This window comes from Mixophyes fleayi, chromosome 6, assembly GCF_038048845.1.
Source record: "Mixophyes fleayi isolate aMixFle1 chromosome 6, aMixFle1.hap1, whole genome shotgun sequence".
Taxonomy (NCBI): Eukaryota; Metazoa; Chordata; class Amphibia; order Anura; family Limnodynastidae; genus Mixophyes; species Mixophyes fleayi.
This window is the reverse complement of record NC_134407.1, coordinates 104449724-104465351: the sequence shown is the minus strand read 5'-3', so window position 1 is coordinate 104465351 and position 15628 is coordinate 104449724.

Genomic DNA, 15628 nt, shown 5'->3' with positions numbered 1-15628 from the left:
TGACCAGACGGTAAGGGCAGCACCCCCTCTGGAGCAGACTGTAAGGGCAGCGCCCCCTCTGGAGCAGACTGTAAGGGCAGCGACCCCTCTGGAGCAGACTGTAAGGGCAGCGCCCCCTCTGGAGCAGACTGTAAGGGCAGCGCCCCCTCTGGTGCTGAAGACTCGGGAATAGAGGCAGCGGCTGAAGACTCGAGAGTAGAGGCAGTGGCTGAAGACTCGGGAGTAGAGGCAGCGGACTCAGGACCAGACACAGCGGACTCAGGACCGGACACAGCGGACTCAGGACCGGACACAGCGGACTCAGGACCGGACACAGCGGACTCAGTGCTGGCGGTAGCTGGAACTGGCACCACAGGACAGGCAGCAGCTGGAACTGGCACCGCAGGTCAGGCGGCAACTGGAACTGGCACCGCAGGACAGGCAGCAACTGGAACTGGCAGATTAGGCTGAAGTAAAGCAACAGGAGGTGACGTGCAGAACAATCCAGGGTCTGGAGAGAAGCACACTGAAGGCTGCTCCATAGGATGTTGTGGTCTGCGGAGCAGACAGCCTTGTAAGAAATGTTCGCCACTGGCGCAGTAGAGGCATAGTTTACCAATCCTTCTGCGCCATCGTTCCTCCTCAGTGAGATGGGGACGCAGGTAGCTTGGTCGTTTAGAATCCCTAATGGTAGGGACCGCAGGCAGTACCATAGATGCAGCACCACTGTCAGAAAAAATTCTGGGAAGAATCTCTGTTGTCTGCATGCTTTCACCAGAGGAGTTTGTTGCTTTAAAATCAGAATTAGTGTTGAAACTACTTAACACAGCAGCAGGAAGGGTTTTAAGCAATTCTTGGAGTAGAGTGGATACCTGTATGATTTGATAGCGGAGCTGAATAATGTCCATCTGCAGTATTTGTAGTTGTGGATTAAGTGACATGGTCTCAATAGCCAAACACAGAGTTCAATACAAAAATACAAGGAATCCCGGGACTAAGCAGAGGGCGTGCAGTCAGCAGATTGTATGGCAGTTCATCATGTTATGATTCCTAGTAAACTCAGCAATGAGCCACGGAAGTATAATACTAATGTCTTTATTCCAGCAAAATATATAAGCAAGGATTCAGTTCCAGGAACATGCAGGTTTTCATAAACAGGTATAATGAACAGGTATGGCAGGAAGGTACACAGAAATAACTGGTTCCACAGAATACTAATATAGTTTGAATGCAGGGATAATAAGGGTGAGTTACCCAATTCCAGGATGCAAAAGTTTAGTCCAGGAAGCAAACAGAGTCCAGGCAAAGTAAATGTCACAAGCAAACTTGCATAGTCCGGTAATCAGGCCAAGGTCTAAGGTAACGAGAGGTCTAGCAGTATCCAGTATCTAGGCAAGGTTCGGGGTCACGAGCAGACAAGTATAAACGGTAAACAGGCCAAGGTCACAACGGGAGATCAAATATCAGCAGAATCTAACAGGAACAGGGGGAACACAAGCAGCAGCCAGGTATACAAGGATTAACTGCTCAGAGCACAGCTTGAGGCAGGTACTTAAAGCAGTGCAACAGGTGCAGTTCTAATCAGGCATGATGCAAGGTGATTAACTCCTTCAGGCATGTAGAAAAGTTCAGGAACAGAACAGCGGCACCTCTGGTGGTATAAGGTACTGCTGCTGGATACAAATAACAGGCAGAGTTGTAACATAGCCCCCCCCTTTAAGGAGCGGATTCCAGACGCTCCATACAAGCTCCCTTCAGGTTTTCCTCCTCTTCTTTTTCTTTTTATGGGATCTTCCTGAAGACACAATTGGGCAGAGTTGTAACACTCACAGTTAGTATTCCCTTTAAATATAGTCTCTGATCTTCTTTTGAAATAAAAAATCTCTCACAGTTCATCAATGTCAGGCACCGTTTGTCCACTCCTTTGGGACAGTCGCCTTCTAGTTCGTTCGCCGCGTCTGGTTGCCTGGCAACCAGACGCAAGACTTCCGACTCCACTGCCGGCCCTACTGCGCAGGCCTTTCCAGTTACTCACCCAGCCTGTCTGACTATTCTATTGAATTCTTCCCGTGTACTGATATCTTCTGAAAGTTACTGACCCGGCTTGATTGACCATTCTTCTGGATTTCCACTGCATTATCCACTGCCAGCGCGCTACCGAATTGCCTTACCTGACTACCCTCCTTGCACCTTGCTGATCGGCTCAGTAAGGTACCGCGACCTGCGCGTCCCTAGCAGCAAAACTCATACCTCCTTGCGGGGGTTCCTGGAGAAGACTCCGCACCCTATACTCGAGTTACACCAACGTTAGCAGGTACCCCACATTCAGAATTGTGACAGTATAATCTGGCCATGACTACTGAGGGTACAAGTGAACCTTCGGCCCGTGATCTACTCCTTCATCTAGCACAACGAGTAGAGCAACAAGAGTCTGATCAAGCCCGTCTCCTGCAGTGTGTTCAAGGGATTGTTTCTCATCTGGATGCCTTGCAGAATTCTTTGACAGCTCCGGCAGCAGCAGTTTCTATCACTGCTACATCACCAACTGTGGCCACAGTCTCTACTTCCTCACCCTCCAGTCTGAGCATACCACCTCTAGAAAAGTTCGATGGAGACCCTAAAAAGCGCAGAGTCTTTCTAAATCAATGCGTTATTCAATTTGAATGCAACCACGGGGCTTTCCCTTCTGAGCAGACAAGGGTAGCCTTTATAATTTTCCTTTTAAGTGGACAAGCACTTGTCTGGGCCTCTCCACTCTGGGAGCTTAACGCTACCCTTTTTGGAAATTCTGCATCCTTCATTGAAGCTTTTAGGAAGGATTTTGATGAACCTGGGAGAGTGTCTTCTGCAGCTTCTGGTCTATTGAACTTCCATCAGGGTAACCTGCCTGTAGGACATTGCTCAGTGCAGTTCTGCACGCTGACATCAGAATTAAAGTGGACCAATGAGGCCATAATAGCAACCTTCTCGTAAGGATTAGCAGACCGAATCAAGGATGGGTTGGTCTCAAGGGAATTTCCCTCAGATCTTGACGCCCTTGTATCTTTTTTGTGTAATTTTTTTTTTTTTTAAATCTTCAAAATTAGTACAAACATGAAATACATGTAACAAGTAAGGCATGTTTCAAACTTAGAGTAACAGATAAGATTCATAGTCTAAGCCACAGTAAAATAACTTAGTTTTTCACGAATATACAATACAGAACAATTATATAAAGATGTAATGATATAGACATAAAAGAAGACAAAGAAAAGTTAAAGAGAAAGGAGGTAAGAGTGGATAGGAGAGGGGGTTAACTTCTCGAGGTGTATAGAGCCCAGATAAAAGAGATAGTGTTTACATGTAACATGACCTGATCGCATAAGCATCTATTAACATTCAGATCTCAACTGAGAATAGTTAACCCGAGTCGGTAAGAGAGCAGTAAGCTGTGGATTCTTTAAATTCAAGTCATCGTAGCCATATTGCCGCGTATTCAGTGACCTTATTTTGACTGGAGAAGTATATGTTCTCCATAAGCCAATAAAGTTCAATCCATCAAAACCACTACCGTATGTCAGGGGGCACAGGAGCTGTCTCTCTCTCCCTGGCAGTCGGCAGTTCTGCGCATGCGCAGAAACTTCCAACCTTTTTCTTACCTTCTGCTGCCCTCTATTGGCTGCCTAAATTAAACCAGCCCTATATTTTGCCCTTCTACTCTAGATTCAGGGCTGGTTCTTTCAGTCAGTCCCTGACTCCTGTATTGGAAACAGCTCCTGTGTCTTTCATGCTCCTGGGAATTCCTTACTCTGCGTTCCTGTGTTCCTGCTCCTCCAGGCTCCTACGCTACAGACCGTTCCTACTAACCACTTCTAAGTGGCTACGCTACAGACTATTCCTTCTAATCACTCCTAAGTGGCTACGCTACAGACCAGTCCTACTAACCACTTCTAGGTGGCTACGCCGCAGACTATCCCTGCTAATCACTTCCAGTGGCAACGCTGCAGAACATTCTTGCTATATACCACTTCCAAGTGGCAACGCTGAATTGTTCCTGCTAATCACTTCCAAGCGACAACGCTGCAAATCATACCTACAAACCACTTCCAAGTGGCAACGCGGCAGACCATCCTTAGTACCACCTCCTAGTGGCATTCCCCTGTTCAACTCAACTCCGGTTGCCAGTAGTAACGGTCACAGTTCTCCAGAGGCTCTACTTCTTCTGTACCTCCCGTGAGCTACTATCTACATAATTCTACGCTCATTCTCTTGTGGTTCGTTGGGAACTTTTCTAGGGGGCCGCGACCTGCAAGTGGAAGCCGCGAAGTCCATATTCCCTTTCGGGATTCACTGGCCAACACCTTTCGCTTGTTAGACTCTGCGTCCCTAGCTGAAGTCACGCCAATCCCGGCTGAACTACCAGGATCCAGCTGTCCCTCGTTGGTACCGTGACAGGTGCCACTTCATAGTAGAGATGAGCGCACACGGATTTCTGAAATCCGAGCCCATCCGAACGTTGCCGATCCGAGCCGGATCCGGGTATTCCCGCCAATTGCAAAACTGAAACCAAGGCTCTGAGTCATAATCCCGCTGTCGGATCTCGTGATACTAGGATCCTATAAATTCCCCGCTAGTTGCCGCCATCTTCACTCGGGCATTGATCAGGGTAGAGGGAGGGTGTGTTAGGTGGTCCTCTGTACCTACTATATCTCGTGCTGTTCAGTTCTGTGCTGTGCTGTGCTCTGTGTTCTTCTCAGTCCAGTGGTGCTGTGTCCTGTGCTCTGTCCTTCTGAGTTTAGTGGTGCTGCTGGGTCCTGTGCTGTGTCCTGTTCAGTCCAGTGGTGCTGTGTCCTGTGCTCTGTCCTTCTGAGTTCAGTGGTGCTGCTGGGTCCTGTGCTGTGTCCTGTTCAGTCCAGTGGTGCTGTGTCCTGTGCTCTGTCCTTCTAAGGGCATCTTTATTTCCACATTATTCCCAAATTATAAAAAAATTCAAAAAAAGTAATTATAAAAAAAAAAAAATATCCCAAACCAATCCTGCAGTATAAGTCCATTGGTACTGCTATATTACAAAGTTCACTGATTCAGCAGTATAAGTCTAGTGGTACTGCAATATTACAAAGTTCACTGATTCTGCAGTATAAGTCCATTGGTACTGCTATATTACAAAGTTCACTGATTCAGCAGTATAAGTCTAGTGGTACTGCTATATTACAAAGTTCAATGATTTTGCAGTATAAGTCCATTGGTACTGCAATATTACAAAGTTCACTCATTCTGCAGTATAAGTCCATTGGTACTGCAATATTACAAAGTTCACTCATTCTGCAGTATAAGTCCATTGGTACTGCAATATTACAAAGTTCACTCATTCTGCAGTATAAGTCCATTGGTACTGCAATATTACAAAGTTCACTCATTCTGCAGTATAAGTCCAGTGGTACTGCAATATTACAAAGTTCACTCATTCTGCAGTATAAGTCCAGTGGTACTGCAATATTACAAAGTTCACTCATTCTGCAGTATAAGTCCATTGGTACTGCAATATTACAAAGTTCACTGATTCTGCAGTATAAGTCCATTGGTACTGCAATATTACAAAATTCACTCATTCTGCAGTATAAGTCCAGTGGTACTGCAATATTACAAAGTTCACTCATTCTGCAGTTTAAGTCCAGTGGTACTGCAATATTACAAAGTTCACTCATTCTGCAGTATAAGTCAATTGGTACTGCAATATTACAAAGTTCACTGATTCTGCAGTATAAATCCATTGGTACTGCTATATTACAAAGTTCACTGATTCAGCAGTATAAGTATAGTGGTACTGCTATATTACAAAGTTCAATGATTTTGCAGTATAAGTCCATTGGTACTGCTATATTACAAAGTTCACTCATTCTGCAGTATAAGTCCATTGGTACTGCAATATTACAAAGTTCTCTCATTCTGCAGTATAAGTCCATTGGTACTGCAATATTACAAAGTTCTCTCATTCTGCAGTATAAGTCCAGTGGTACTGCAATATTACAAAGTTCAGTCATTCTGCAGTATAAGTCCAGTGGTACTGCAATATTACAAAGTTCACTCATTCTGCAGTATAAGTCCAGTGGTACTGCAATATTACAAAGTTCACTCATTCTGCAGTATAAGTCCATTGGTACTGCAATATTACAAAGTTCACTCATTCTGCAGTATAAGTCCATTGGTACTGCAATATTACAAAGTTCACTCATTCTGCAGTATAAGTCCAGTGGTACTGCAATATTACAAAGTTCACTCATTCTGCAGTATAAGTCCAGTGGTACTGCAATATTACAAAGTTCACTCATTCTGCAGTATAAGTCAATTGGTACTGCAATATTACAAAGTTCACTGATTCTGCAGTATAAGTCCATTGGTACTGCTATATTACAAAGTTCACTGATTCAGCAGTATAAGTCCATTGGTACTGCTATATTACAAAGTTCAATGATTTTGCCGTATAAGTCCATTGGTACTGCTATATTACAAAGTTCACTCATTCTGCAGTATAAGTCCATTGGTACTGCAATATTACAAAGTTCACTCATTCTGCAGTATAAGTCCATTGGTACTGCAATATTACAAAGTTCTCTCATTCTGCAGTATAAGTCCAGTGGTACTGCAATATTACAAAGTTCAGTCATTCTGCAGTATAAGTCCAGTGGTACTGCAATATTACAAAGTTCACTCATTCTGCAGTATAAGTCCATTGGTACTGCAATATTACAAAGTTCACTCATTCTGCAGTATAAGTCCATTGGTACTGCAATATTAAAAAGTTCACTCATTCTGCAGTATAAGTCCAGTGGTACTGCAATATTACAAAGTTCACTCATTCTGCAGTATATGTCCATTGGTACTGCAATATTACAAAGTTCACTCATTCTGCAGTATAAGTCCAGTAGTACTGCAATATTGCAAAGTTCACTGATTCAGCAGTATAAGTCCAGTGGTACTGCAATATTACAAAGTTCACTGATTTTGCAGTATAAGTCCATTGGTACTGCTATATTACAAAGTTCACTGATTCAGCAGTATAAGTCCAGTGGTACTGCTATATTACAAAGTTCACTGATTCAGCAGTATAAGTCCAGTGGTACTGCTATTTTACTGGCAGGAAAAAAAAGGCAGTTTGGAAGCCCCTGTACAAACTGGCTCTATTTTACCTGAGTTGTCCCCCCTCCAGTGTGTACTCGGAAAGAGTTTTTAGTGCAGCGGGGAACCTGGTCAGTGAGCGGCGAAGGAGGCTGCTTCCTCAGAACGTTGAAAAAATGATGTTCATAAAAATGAATTATCAATTCCTCAATGAAGTACAGCACTGCCCTCCAGATAGTACAGAGGGACCTGTGGTTGTGGAGTCCAGCGGGGACGAATTGATAATGTGTGAGGAGAAGGAAGTATACACTGTAGGGGCAGAGGAATCAGAGGTTGAGGTTGAGGACTACATCTTTCCTCAGTAGAGTCAGTTTAGTTTGTACAGGGAGAGATGAAATGTTTTTTTGGTGTCGGGGCCCAAACAAACCAATCATTTCAGCCACAGTTGTGTGGTAGGCCCTGTCGCTGAAATGATTGGTTTGTTAAAGTGTGCATGTCCTATTTCAACAACATAAGGGTGGGTGGGAGGTCCCAAGGACAATTCCATCTTGCAACTCTTTTTTTGCCATTATGTGACCGTCCAACAGTCGTTTGCTATGAGCACAAAGTAAAACAAAATTAAAACAAATTCAACAAATTAAACCAAAAGTAAAATGCCCTGTCATAATCAAAAACAAGAGGTATTGACGTGCTTGAACTACTCTAGTGTTTATAAGTTATAAACACTACACTTGAAAGCTTGAGCCTTTAAATGAAAAAGTCACTCTTCATTGCACGAATATTTGCAACAGGGACAATTGTTTGGTTAACAAAGTCAACAAATAACACTTCGACGCTGTCTGTCTTTCACATACTTGATGGGACCTCAATGATGAATGCTCTGTTCCATGGTCGTCTAAAACAAGACTTATTGACGTGCTATAACTACTGTAGTTTTTATAAATTATAAACACTACACTTGAAAGTTGGAGGAGGTATTGTGGCCCCGGTACCAAATTGGGTAATGGGGCCACTCCACTATGCAGTCCAGATAGAGGCATATCAGATATTAAACAACATTGACTGTTGCTGCCAAATCATAAATTAATGAAAATGACCTGTCATCGTCAAAAACAAGAGGTCTTGACACACTCGAACTACACCCTGTATATGCTGCAGAGGATGTAGGAGCAGGCAGCTGTGCAGTGGAATTCAGACCATTTGAAGGCGGAGGTATTGTGGCCCCGGTACCAAATTGTGTACCGGGACCACTGCACTATGCAGTCCAGAAAGCTACCTCGGTGAAACGTTTTGGACTAAAAACAATATTGTGAGGTGTGAGGTGTTCAGAATAGACTGGGAATTAGTGGAAATGATTGTTATTGAATGTTATTGAGGTTAATAATAGCGTAGGAGTGAAAATAAAACAAAAAGCTTGATTTTAACACTTTTTATGTTTTTTTCAAAATAAATCCGAATCCAAAACCTTAAATCCGAACCAAAACCTTTCGTCGGGTGTTTTGCAAAACAAATCCGAACCCAAAACCTCAAGCAAATCTGAATCCAAAACACAAAACACGAGACACCAAAAGTGGCCGGTGCACATCCCTACTTCATAGATGCCGAAGTAATGATTTTTTTGTATTGAGAAATTGTTATATTTGAGATACTAAATAACCAGAAGTTTGGTCCATCTGGGGTTGAGGTGCCTAAAATCTTCTCTGTAATAGTTTTCACCTTACTCCAAAATGTCGCTATCACAGGGCAGGACCACCATATGTGGAAGTTGGTTCCTAGTCCAGAACCACATCTCAAACACGTCCTCGAGACATCCGGGTGCATTTTGCTAAGTTGAGAAGGGCATCTGTACCAACGGGAGAGGACCTTGTATCGCGTCTTCGCCACAGAGAGGCTAGAGGAGCTCGCCATCGTGTATTGAAAAGCTTTGGCCCAAAATTGTTCAGAGGTTTCTCTCCTCAATTCTCTGTCCCAAGTACTGTCATAAACAGGTAATTTGAAGTATAAGTTAACAATGAGTATTTGGTATAACCTTGAGATGGTATGTTTGGTTTCGATGGAGACGCAGTACAACCCCTCAAAGCCGGTCAGACCCCTACTTGCGCCCTCCATAACATATCTCGATTGTAAATGTCTAATTTGCAGGTATGACCAAAACACTGAAGCAGATAGGCCTAGTCTATTCTGTAAGAGAGAGAAGGCATGTACTCATCCATTAACCACCAGCTGGCCACTCTGAAGCATCTTGTCTGTGTACCAAGTTCCAAAAGCCCCTGGTGTGAGTCTCATATACTTATATCTTCTGAAAGTTACTGACCCGGCTTGATTGACCATTCGTCTGGATTTCCACTGCATTATCCACTGCCAGCGCGTTACCGAACCGGCTTACCTGACTACCCTCCTTGTACCTCGCTATTCGGCTCAGTATGGGACCGCGACCTGCGCGTCCCCAGCAGCAAAATGAATCATGGGGAAAAAAGAGGGGAAATTTAATATGGTGTAGTTTTTTCAATATACTTGGAAAACCCAATAAATATGTAGAAAACCTCTTTCTTTATAGGTGGATACAAGATGTTATCATTACCACCACGTGAAATCGATAATAAGCAGGGGAACCACTTTCTAAATGTGCTTACTTGAATAAATCAAAAGAATAGCTTTCAATCTGTGTGATCACCTGGGGGTAAATGTATCAAGCTGCGATTTTGCAACTCCAGCGATTTTCTCGGGAGAGTTGAAACTCGCCGATGTATGAAGCTGAGTTTTCATACAAAATCGCCAGAGTTCTGCTTCTGTCAAAATCGCTACTTGCAAAATCGCCAGAGATCAAACTCACCACTGTTTACCACTGCAGCTATACAAGTCTCCAATGTATGAAGCTGCGAGTTAGCAAACTCAGGAGAGTTTGCTTCAAAACACGCCAGATACAACACGCTGCTTGATAGCAGCGTGTTGTAGAAACACATCACTGTTACACTGCCCTGGCAGTGTTAAAAAGTTAAAGAATAGGTAAAAGTTAAAAAAAAAAAAGCGTGAGGTCCCCCTGCTATTTATGCTTAACCCTAGTGCTGCCTGACTAGTGCTGGTCCCGTGAAAATCGGGGAAAAATTTTGCGTGGGGTTCCCCCGATTTTCACTTTACCAGCACTAGGCAAACCAGCTAGGGTTAGCAGCACTATAGCAGGGGGGCGCGTGGCAGGGGTCCCCCTGCCATAATGACTAACCAACCCTAGGCTGCTCAGCGCTGGGCTGGATTCCCTAGGGAGTGGGGTCCGCCGAAAAAAACGAGCGCCCCCCCCCCCTAGAAAGAACCAGCCCAGTGCTGATAGCACTAGGGCTCTTCCTACTACCCCTGGGCTGTGGGTAGTAGGGTAATACGGCGAGAAAGAGTTAAAAAAAAAACTGACACCAATTTTTTTTGTGGAACTACAAGTCCCAGCCAGCCAGGTTGCCCTAAAAACTGTGGCCATGCTGTTGCTTGTATAACTACAAGCACCAGCATACCCACGGCAGCCAGGGCATGTTGGCACTTGGAGAACCACAAGTGCCAACATGCCCTGACATCCCTGGCTTGCTGGGCCCTGTGGTTCCACAAAAAAAATTGGTGTCAGTTTGTTTTTTTAACTCTTTCTCGCCGTATTACCCTACTACCCACAGCCCAGGGGTAGTAGGAAGAGCCCTAGTGCTATCAGCACTGGGCTGGTTCTTTCTAGGGGGGGGGGCCCGCTCGTTTTTTTCAGCGCATCCCACTCCCTAGTGAATCCAGCCCAGCGCTGAACAGTCTAGGGTTGGTTAGTCATTATGGCAGGGGGACCCCTGCCGCGCGCCCCCCTGCTATAGTACCGCCAACCCTGGCTGGTTTGCCTAGTGCTGGTAAAGTGAAAATCGGGGGAACCCCACGCAAAATTTTTCCCCGATTTTCACGGGACCAGCACTAGTCAGGCAGCACTAGGGTTAAGCATAAATAGAGGGGGGAACCCACGCTTTTGTTTTTTTTTTAAACTTTGATCTGTTCTTTACAGTTTTTACAGCTGCTGGAGCTCTGGCAGCTGTATGACAGGGCAGTGTAACAGTGATGTGTTTACAACTCTCACTGTTACAACACAGGAGAGTTTGCCAAACACAGGAGAGTTAGCTAAACTCGGGAGTGTTTACATCGCTCAAAATCGCCAGAGATGACCAGCGATTTTGAACATAAGTGTCAAAATCGCAGCTTGATACATTTCCAGTTTTTTTTAAAAAAACACCCGCGATTTGCCGCGTTTTCAACGCGCTGGCAAACTCGCAGTTTGATACATTTACCCCCTGGTGTAGTCCCATAGTATTTCTCATATATCGATATGTCATCCAAAGCTCAGACATATAAGGAACATCTGGGGTGATACCTTCTTAAAAAATTCAACATTTTATTCAGAGTACATAGAATTTTAAAAACAGTTTGGTGTATAAGAGTGCTCTTTATTTCATTGTGATGCTTTAAAATCCAAAAATAGAATAGCAAGTATACCACTACCAGGTATTTGCGTGGTGTTCAGCATACAATAAATTAGGGATGAGCGCGCTCGGATTTCTGAAATCCGAGCCCACCCGAACGTTGCGGATCCGAGTCGGATCCGAGACAGATCCGGGTATTGGCGCCAAATTCAAAAGTGAAACTGAGGCTCTGACTCATAATCCCGTTGTCGGATCTCGCGATACTCGGATCCTATAAATTCCCCGCTAGTCGCCGCCATCTTCACTCGGGCATTGATCAGGGTAGAGGGAGGGTGTGTTAGGTGGTCCTCTGTGCTGTTTAGTTCTGTGCTGTTTAGTTCTGTGCTGTTTAGTGCTGTGCTGTTTAGTGCTGTGCTGTGCTGTGCTGTGCTGTGTTCTGCAGTATCAGTCCAGTGGTGCTGTGTGCTGTGCTCTGTCCTTCTGAGGTCAGTGGTGCTGCTGGGTCCTGTGCTGTGTCCTGTTCAGTCCAGTGGTGCTGTGTCCTGTGCTCTGTGCTTCTAAGGGCATAGTTATTTCCCCAATATTCCCCTGTGTTTAAAAAAATAAAAAAAAGTTTTTTTTATAAAATACCAAAAACTACTTTAATATTTTTTAATTACCACAAAATTTTCACAACCAATCCTGCAGTATAAGCCCATTGGTACTGCAATATTACCAAGTTCACACATTCAGCAGTAAAAGTCCAGTGGTACTGCAATATTACAAAGTTTACACATTCTGCAGTATCAGTCCAGTGGTGCTGTGTCCTGTGCTCTGTCCTGCTGAGTTCCGTAGTGCTGCTGGGTCCTGTGCCGTGTCCTGTTCAGTCCAGTGGTGCTGTGTCCTGTGCTCTGTGCTTCTAAGGGCATAGTTATTTCCCCATTATTCCCAAGTTTGTAAAAAATAAAAAAAAAGTAAAAAAAAATAAAAAAATTAAAAAAAAAAAAAAATATATAATAATTATAACCAAATTTGCAAAACCAATCCAGCATTATAAGTCCATTGGTACTGCAATATTACCAAGTTCACACATTCAGCAGTAAAAGTCCAGTGGTACTGCAATATTACAAAGTTTACACATTCTGCAGTATCAGTCCAGTGGTGCTGTGTCCTGTGCTCTGTCCTGCTGAGTTCCGTAGTGCTGCTGGGTCCTGTGCCGTGTCCTGTTCAGTCCAGTGGTGCTGTGTCCTGTGCTCTGTGCTTCTAAGGGCATAGTTATTTCCCCATTATTCCCAAGTTTGTAAAAAATAAAAAAAAAGTAAAAAAAAATAAAAAATTAAAAAAAAAAAAAATATATATAATAATTATAACCAAATTTGCAAAACCAATCCAGCATTATAAGTCCATTGGTACTGCAATATTACCAAGTTCACACATTCAGCAGTAAAAGTCCAGTGGTACTGCAATATTACAAAGTTTACACATTCTGCAGTATCAGTCCAGTGGTGCTGTGTCCTGTGCTCTGTCCTGCTGAGTTCCGTAGTGCTGCTGGGTCCTGTGCCGTGTCCTGTTCAGTCCAGTGGTGCTGTGTCCTGTGCTCTGTGCTTCTAAGGGCATAGTTATTTCCCCATTATTCCCAAGTTTGTAAAAAATAAAAAAAAAGTAAAAAAAAATAAAAAATTTAAAAAAAAAAAATATATATAATAATTATAACCAAATTTGCAAAACCAATCCAGCATTATAAGTCCATTGGTACTGCAATATTACCAAGTTCACACATTCTGCAGTATCTTGTGCTACATATAATGGAGACCAAAAATTTGGAGGATAAAGTAGGGAAAGATCAAGACCCACTTCCTCCTAATGCTGAAGCTGCTGCCACTAGTCATGACATAGACGATGAAATGCCATCAACGTCGTCTTCCAAGCCCGATGCCCAATCTCGTAGTACCGGGCATGTAAAATCCAAAAAGCCCAAGTTAAGAAAAAGTAGCAAAAAGAGAAACTTAAAATCATCTGAGGAGAAACGTAAAGTTGCCAATATGCCATTTACGACACGGAGTGGCAAGGAACGGCTTAGGCCCTGGCCCGTGTTCATGACTAGTGGTTCAGCTTCACCCACGGATCTTAGCCCTCCTCCTCCTCCCCCCCCCTACAAAAAATTGAAGAGAGTTATGCTGTCAGCAACAAAACAGCAAACAACTCTGCCTTCTAAAGAGAAATTATCACAAATCCCCAAGGCGAGTCCAAGCGTGTTGGTGGTTGTCAAGCCTGACCTTCCCATCACTGTACGGGAAGAGGTGGCTCGGGAGGAGGCTATTGATGATGTAGCTGGCGCTGTGGAGGAACTTGATGATGAGGATGGTGATGTGGTTATTGTAAATGAGGCACCAGGGGGGGAAACAGCTGATGTCCATGGGATGAAAAAGCCCATCGTCATGCCTGGTCAGAAGACCAAAAAATGCACCTCTTCGGTCTGGAGTTATTTTTATCCAAATCCAGACAACCAATGTATGGCAATATGTAGCTTATGTAAAGCTCAAATAAGCAGGGGTAAGGATCTTGCCCACCTAGGAACATCCTCCCTTATACGTCACCTGAATAACCTTCATAGTTCAGTGGTTAGTTCAGGAACTGGGGCTAGGACCCTCATCGGTACAGGGACACCTAAATCCCGTGGTCCAGTTGGATACACACCAGCAACACCCTCCTCGTCAACTTCCTCCACAATCTCCATCAGATTCAGTCCTGCAGCCCAAGTCACCAGCCAGACTGAGTCCTCCTCAATACGGGATTCATCCGAGGAATCCTGCAGCGGTACGCCTACTACTGCCACTGCTGCTGTTGCTGCTGTTAGTCGGTCATCTTCCCAGAGGGGAAGTCGTAAGACCGCTAAGTCTTTCACCAAACAATTGACCGTCCAACAGTCGTTTGCCATGACCACCAAATACGATAGTAGTCACCCTATTGCAAAGCGTATAACTGCGGCTGTAACTGCAATGTTGGTGTTAGACGTGCGCCCGGTGTCCGCCATCAGTGGAGTGGGATTTAGAGGGTTGATGGAGGTATTGTGGCCCCGGTATCAAGTTGGGTACCGGGGCCACCCCACTACGCAGTCCAGATACTTGTTTGGTGGAATTCTGACACGTGGAGGGTGTATTTATTTTATTGTGGCCCCGGTATCAAGTTGGGTACCGGGGCCACCCCACTACGCAGTCCAGATACTTGTTTGGTGGAATTCTGACACGTGGAGGGTGTATTTATTTTATTGTGGCCCCGGTATCAAGTTGGGTACCGGGGCCACCCCACTACGCAGTCCAGATACTTGTTTGGTGGAATTCTGACACGTGGAGGGTGTATTTATTTTATTGTGGCCCCGGTATCAAGTTGGGTACCGGGGCCACCCCACTACGCAGTCCAGATACTTGTTTGGTGGAATTCTGACACGTGGAGGGTGTATTTATTTTATTGTGGCCCCGGTATCAAGTTGGGTACCGGGGCCACCCCACTACGCAGTCCAGATACTTGTTTGGTGGAATTCTGACACGTGGAGGGTGTATTTATTTTATTGTGGCCCCGGTATCAAGTTGGGTACCGGGGCCACCCCACTACGCAGTCCAGATACTTGTTTGGTGGAATTCTGACACGTGGAGGGTGTATTTATTTTATTGTGGCCCCGGTACCAAATTGTGTACCGGGGCCACCACACTACGCAGTCAAGATAGATAGATGCGTATCATAGATAAAGTACATTCAGTGGTGTGGGGCAAATTGAAAAATATTCAAAATGCACTGACATTATCAAAAACAAGAGGTTGTCACATGCTAAAACTCCAACATGTATATGATGGAGAGGATGGAGGAGCAGCCGTATGTGTAGTGTAATGCAGACCTGTTGAAGGTTTTTTATATATTTTATTGTGGTGCCCAGTGCCCACTCCTCTACGCAGTCCAGGTACATTTATTGGTGCGAATCAAACAAGTTGATGGTTTTCTTATTATATATATTGTGGTGACCCACTCCTCTACGCAGTCCAGGTACATTTATTGGTGCGATTCATAAAAGTTCAGGGTTTTTAAGATATTGTGGTGACCCACTCCTCTACGCAGTCCAGGTACATTTATTGGTGCGATTCATAAAAGTT